Source organism: Tripterygium wilfordii, chromosome 17 (genome assembly GCF_013401445.1).
Source record: "Tripterygium wilfordii isolate XIE 37 chromosome 17, ASM1340144v1, whole genome shotgun sequence".
Taxonomy (NCBI): domain Eukaryota; kingdom Viridiplantae; phylum Streptophyta; class Magnoliopsida; order Celastrales; family Celastraceae; genus Tripterygium; species Tripterygium wilfordii.
This window is the reverse complement of record NC_052248.1, coordinates 3528441-3535921: the sequence shown is the minus strand read 5'-3', so window position 1 is coordinate 3535921 and position 7481 is coordinate 3528441.

Genomic DNA, 7481 nt, shown 5'->3' with positions numbered 1-7481 from the left:
ACTTGCTCTTTGCAAGGTGTAATTGTTAAAGTTTGAATTATTACTTTCAACACACTTATCAACTTATGATAGTGTTTGAAAAAGAAAGCTTGGAATATTACTATCAATTTATGATAGTTTTTATTTGAAAATAGGTTTAAAATAACACTATCCACTTATGATAGTTTTGGGAAAAGATTTGTAAGAATACTATCAAGTTATGATAGCATTAAAAAAAAAATTGTAATATTACTATCAACTTATGATAGTTTTTTTATTTGGAGACACACTACCAACTTTTGATAGATTTAATTTTAAAACACCAACTTATGGTGTTAACGATAAAATGTCCTACCAACTTTTGGTAGGTTTAATTTTGAACACCAACTTATGGTGTTAATGATAAAATGTCCTACCAACTTTTGGTAGGTTTAATTTTGAACACCAACTTATGGTGTTAATGATAAAATGTCCTACCAACTTTTGGTAGGTTTAATTTTAGATACCAACTTATGGTTTATTTAATAAAATGCCCTACCAACTTTTAGTAGGTTTAATTTTAAATACCAACTTATGGCATAAATGATAAAATGACCTACCAACTTTTGGTAGGTTTAATTTTAAATACCAACTTATGGCATAAATGATAAAATGACATACCAACTTTTGGTAGGTTTAATTTTAAATACCAACTTATGGTATAAATGATTATTTGGAAAAGTGTCATCTATCAATTTAACATATTATTGCCAACTTATGGCAAATTCATAAATGAAATCAAATAAGGTTCATAATTCAAATAAATGAAATCAACTTATGATTTCTTTAATTGAAATGACCTATATTCAATTTTAAGCCTATATATTCATAATCCACACTTGTACAAATAATCCAAATAATAAATGTCGAAATTATACAAATCGACATGAATAAGATAAATTACACAATATGGGAGGCCAAATATACACAAATTGTAATAAACCAAACAAAATCTTGAAATTGCTCAAGCCTCCATCAACTCGTCCAAATAATATCCAAGCCCGAGCCTCGTCCAACAAAACAAACATAAAGAGAGGGAAAAATAGAATACTCAAATGTAAATCAAGATTTAAATCGAATCAAGACCACATTATGAGATTCACACGTATCCAAACCAAGAAAATCAAATCCAAATATGGTCTCTCCCGCTTTTTCCAACGAGAAATAGAAGAAAAAAAAAATGCAAAGAGAAAGGGCTCAACATATTAGTATCGAAAACACTCCCAAGCATCACATATGTCCAAGGTGAATGCAAGAAACACCATGTCTATTCTTAGTCAACATCCGAGGATGCTAAAAATGAATCAAACATTGAAATCAAGTGTAAATAGAGCAATACTTGAGTGAAAGATATGAGGGGTATGAAGCTTCTACCAAAAAATCCAAAGAATCGGTTTTCCCCTTCTCTCCTTCTCTCCTTCTCTTCTTCTCTTCTTCCTCTCCCCTCTCTTCCTCTCTTCCTCTCTTCTTTTTTTGTTTTTCTTCACCAAAAGCCAAAGCCTCTCCTTTTTTTCTTCCTCTCTCTCACGCCTCCTCTCTTCCTCTCTTTTTTTTTTGTTTTGTTTCCTCTCTCTCCCCTCTTCTTATTCTTTTTCTTTCTCTTTTCCTTCCCCTTTTCACTTCCCTTTTTTTTACCCTACTTTCGGCCACTTTATCTTTTCCTTCCCCTTTTCACTTCCCTTTTTCACTTCCCTTTTTTTTTTACCCTACTTTCGGCCACTTTATCTTTTCCTTCTTTTTTCACTTCCTTTTTTTTTACCCTACTTTCGGCCACTTTATCTTTTCCTTCTTTTTTATATTTTTTTTATATATTTTTTTATATATTTTTTATATGATATATATATATTTTTAATATATTTGTTTTTATTATTATTATTTTTGTATTTTGTATTTTTTTGGTCGGACGAAAACCGGGTACTACAGCTGCCCCCCTTTGTATGTCTTTTATGAAATAAAAGGCAAACAAAGGCGTAGTCAACCGCGTTTCGTACGGGCCTGAAATGCGCGGGATCATTGTGGCCATTCCCGGCTTGGCCAAAAAGTTTGTGCAAGAAAATAAAGGGGCACGGGATCACAAGGCCATTCCCGGCTTGGCCAATGTTGGTGCAAGAAAATAAGGGGCACGGGATCACAAGGCCATTCCCGGCTTGGCCAATGTTCTTGCAAGAAAATAAAGGGGCACGGGATCACTGTGGCCATTCCCGGCTTGGCCAATGTTCGTGCAAGAAAATAAAGGGCACGGGATCACAAGGCCATTCCCGGCTTGGCCAACTGTTTGTGCAGAAAAATAAAGGGGCACGGGATCACAAGGCCATTACCGGCTTGGCCAACTGTTTGTGCAAGAAAATAAAGGGGCACGGGATCACAAGGCCATTCCCGGCTTGGCCAACTGTTTGTGCAAGAAAATAAAGGGCACGGGATCACAAGGCCATTCCCGGCTTGGCCAACTGTTTGTGCAGAAAAATAAAGGGGCACGGGATCACAAGGCCATTCCCGGCTTGGCCAACTGTTTGTGCAAGAAAATAAAGGGGGCACGGGATCACAAGGTCATTCCCGGCTTGGCCAATGTTTGTGCAAGAAAATAAAGGGGGCACGGGATCACAAGGCCATTCCCGGTTTGGCCAACTGTTTTTTTTTTTAATCTTTGACTTTTTTTTTTTTTTTTGGTGAAAAGGTGCTCGGGATCACTGTAGCCATCCCCGGCTTGGCTGAAAATTTTTGATTTTTGATTTTTTTTTATTGTGAAAAAGGTGCCCGGGATCATTGTAGCCATTCCTGACTTGGCTAGAAAAGATTTTTTGATATGATTTTTTTTTGATTTTTTGAGAAATAGGTGCTCGGGATCATTGTAGCCATTCCCGACTTGGCTGGAAAATATTTTTTTTTATTTTTTGAAATTTTTGTTTTATTGAGAAAAAGGTGCTCGGGATCACTGTAGCAATTCCCGGCTTGGCTGAAAATTTTTTATTTATGCAGTGATGATGCATGCACTGACCTATTTTGCTCAATTATGAATGTCTCATGAATGAATGGATGCATGTTTTCTCATGGTTTTGCCATCCTCCAACAAGCGCACAATTACGAATTGCTAAACCAAATTTGTTTCTCTGTCAGGGTTGACTTTCTGACTCACTGAGCTTTCAATGTATCTTCTCTAATCTGATTAGTGAAGGCCTTTTTCCGTTCTGGATCCCAGCTCTTGAGCTATCTCTTTTCCTTTTCCAATGTGCATTCCCATAATCAATTCATTTTCCCTGAAATTTGCATGTTCGTACGCATCTGAATTCAAAGCTACCCATTTATCTGAATTTCCTTATTCAAATCTTTTTTTTTTTTTTTTTGCACGGCTTAGGAATGTGAGCTTCTCTTTCCTGCTAACACCTGCTTCAGCTTCAGGCTTTTCACTCAGATCCTTTCCAGCTTAGGATGCCAAAATCCATCAACTTCCTATCAAAAGTATTGTCCTGATGCACTCATTATATTTCCTGTCAAAACTTTGTCAGTGATAAATTCAAAAGTACAGCCATGCTTGTCAATTATTGAAAGCAAATGATAATAATTTTTGGAGTATGAAATGAGAATTGAATTGGGATGTGGAAAAGGAGAGAACAAGCAACAAAATTGAAGAAATGAATTTCCTCACAATTTGTATTGAAAAGGATAGGTGGTAATAAAATATTTTAGAATGAAATATGTACAAGAAAGCAGAGAAATCAAAGGCAGAAAGGACAAACCGAGCTTCTTCAAGATGAAATATGTGATAATTCAAAGATTGTACCAAAATTGCCCCAATTTTGGTGTGCACCCAATTAACAATAATCAAATCTGACTTGTATGAGCCTATCTCTGAACCTTCCATTTCTGCCAACAAACTTCTTCTTCTATGTAACAGACTAACACCTTAGCAAGGTAAAATATCTGATGGTATCAAGAGCACCCCAAAATCTGCCCCAGTTTTGGGTACATGTCCAATTAACTGATCTCCAACCCTTCAATTACGAAATTAATTTTGCACTCCCACCTATGTCAATGTGAGACAAGTTAACAGCCAACTCAGGCACCACTCATCAATTCAACAAACTCGTAATCCAACCATCCTTCTTCAAACAATCTGAAATTTGAACTTGCAGCCCAAATTGAAACGCCTGTGAGGTTTTTTTCACTTTAGCAGAATTTTTTTTTTTTGCCCCTATTTTTGCCTAGAGCGCCCTTGCGGGTTTTCACTCTAGCGGGTTTTTTTTTTTTTTTTTTTTGGCTACCAATAAAACTTAACAACTTCCTTGAAATTGTCCCGAATGCGCATTTTGAGGGGTTCAACTTCAACTAGTGTCTTCTCAACCTTTTGAACAAACTTTTCCAAGTTAATCATGTGATCTTCATCCTCACTTGGCTTGGCAATTATGTTATCCCCATGCACTTCAATCTCTTTATGCATCATATCATGAAACAGAATGACCTTGGTTTGCTGACAAGTATCTCCCGCATTTTTAGACCAAATGGCATGACTTCATAGCAAAAGGTACCACATAAAGTAATGACAGTAATTTCCTCTTTATCTTCTAGTGCCATCGTGATCTGATTACAATCATCCTTTTTCAGTACCAGTGCAATATTTCTATATCATTCGGGGTATTTTACTACAGCAAGACATCCGACATCAAATTGCTTCTTTATTTCATCTCTAATCTTCCAAGTTTGCACCAATTCAAATTTCCAACCCCAAATTAACAACCTCATCCATTTGAATTATCTTTTCTTTTTGATTAAACTTGTTTCAACATTTCTGACTATATCTCAGATTCATCCTCAATGTTCAAGTCAAACTCGACATTGTTAATGGGTGCCCCAAAATCTGGTTCATTCGGTTCATCTTTCCATTATCATCAATTTCAATCCTGTCAAAATGGAATTTGCAAGATTTGGAATTTGCAAGTGATGGACAAATAAAGGCAAATAAATGTGGGATGATGAATGTAACAAAGGCATCAAAAACACGGGAATTGGGCAAATAAATGTAACAGAGCATCAAAAACATGAGAACTGGAAGCATTGAACATGCAAAAGCTGTACTAGAGAAATTTATCAAAGTAAAGTAAAGACATGCTCATTATTAAAACCCAATCAATGGCCGTGAGCCGGACCACAGATGGTAGTGCAGATGGATTTTACTCTTGAAGGCTGCTGACAGAATCTGGCAATTCCAAATTGGTCCAGTTACTGAGTTTAAAACATAACTCCCCAAAATTTCTAGTGTTTGGACTTCCGTACCATATCCATGACTGCGGCCAACATGTGCTCCAGCCTTTGTTGTCCCTCTTCTAGTGTTTGTAGCCCCATCTCTAGCCGGGCTATCGCTGCATGCATGCGATCTGATTGTGGAGATGCTGCAATTGCTGATGAGGAATCACCAGGTGGTGATGCTGAGTGACCTTCTTAGGTCTGCTTCTTTCCAGCAGAAGTTGTTTTCAAATGGCTGATGCTCTGACGCCATGTCCTTCTTTCCATCAAGGTGACCTGATATCCCAAAGATGCTTGAGGCCGAGGAGGTCGAATGCTTTTGAACAAAAGCAACCTTGTGATAAGCCGTGGGAAAAATAACTTCCCCGCCTTTGTTGGCTTCTTCTCGACAAAATCCTTGGCTTTGAAGATCGTGGCCAGATAGATCTTCCCAATATCAAACCACTGCCCTTTATACATAGTAATAATCATACTGTTGGACAGGAATTTTATTCTAGGGTATAAAGAACATTGTCTATTCCATCTGCAACAGATCCAAGTTGTACTGTGATCTCAGTGATTGTTTCGTGCAATTTATCTGGGTCATGAGTACTTGCTTGTCTGCCCCATGACATATATCGAACACCTTGTATGGCATGCTTTGAAACCATAAGTTGCCTTTTGTAGCCTTGAACTTTGTCGGTTGCTTTTTTAAGTCTCATTTTGGTTTCCCTCAAAGCTTTTTGTAGAGATTCGATGGTTTTCTGGGGATCGTCCTCGTATACGTCTTCCCTTATAGGGGAGAGGTTGAATCTGGGATCATTTTCACCTTCCTCTTCTTTAGAAGTAGAACCTTCATCAGTTCTAGACCTTTTTGCAAGTGGAGAGTTAGGAGTATCCATCCTTGAAGATTTCTTAAGGAAGATGAACAAAGTGTTGGGCCAAGACTTAGCGTCTAGGTCAACATTGTGTTTTTGATGATTGTGTATGATTGTGAAGATGGAGACGGAGATGAAGATGGCTCAGAGAGAAAACACGTTTTTGCCAGAAATGATTGAGATGGAGATGAAGACGAAGATGGCTCTGCATATGCGAAGACATTCGCGGTGCCTGTCACATCAGTATTTACTTTACTGTCACCTTCCACTGTTATTTTCCTGCTTGAGGACGAATTTTTTTTTCTTCCTGCTTCTCTTTTCAACCAGATAATAATAAAAAAATAAAATTGTCACACTCAACTGTTCATTTCCCCGCTTAGGGACGACTCTTTTCTCTTTTTTTTTTCTTTTTTTTCAACTAGATAAAAATAAAATAGAATAATAATAAAAAAACTTTCACACTCCCCGAGAAATTACGAATATTTGCACAGTGAGGCAGGGTGCATAACAGACGATCAGGATTTAATCCAAGCAGGACCTTTTAAGCTGTCTGATAAGAGATTCCAACGGTGGTGGAGAACATGGCTCTAATGGTGATGGTGGTAGTGAAGGAGAAACTGACAGCGATGGGGGCGGAGAGCTAAGAGTGGAGGATGACGGTGACGGTGATGATGAACATAGATCACAAGTCTCCGGAAGCTTTCTCTTGTTGTTGATGCATCTCTCTTGGTTTCCGTCTCTGGTCATGTAACCTTTCAAGCGCTTCACATCTGACAACTTCACTGGCTTTACAATAAAATCCTTTGCTTCTTCTCCCAAGCATCTGTTGATCGAGTCACTACGTTCTCAGATGACATGATTACCACTGGAATCTCTCTCAAGGCAGACGATCCCTTGATTTTCTTCAGCAACTTGTATCTTGTCATTCCAGGAATACAGTAGTCGGTGATAATCAAATCCACCTTCAAACTATCAAACCCAACAGAACAATTATTCTCCTCGTGTAATCCCAGAAACTGAAGTACTCTTATTCCACTATCCACCGCAGTCACTTTACAGGAAGTAATCTTGAGCAACCTTTCAATGACCGTTCTATCAACAAGGTTTTCATCGATAGCCAAAACATGAACCTCCTCAGAATCAGACAAAGAATGATCCATTTCAACTCGATCAACAAGAAAATTAAGAGTCAATTTCCTCAAAAACTGCCCCAGTATTTTTTTTTGCTGCTCATTTTTCATTGTTTTAGCAATTCACAACTGTAATCTTGTGTAATAAGGATGGCGATGATATGAGTGAATTTTTTCTTTTTTTTTTTTTTTGTTTTTTGTTTTTTTTTTTTTTGCTCATTTTTTCTGTTTCTTCTCT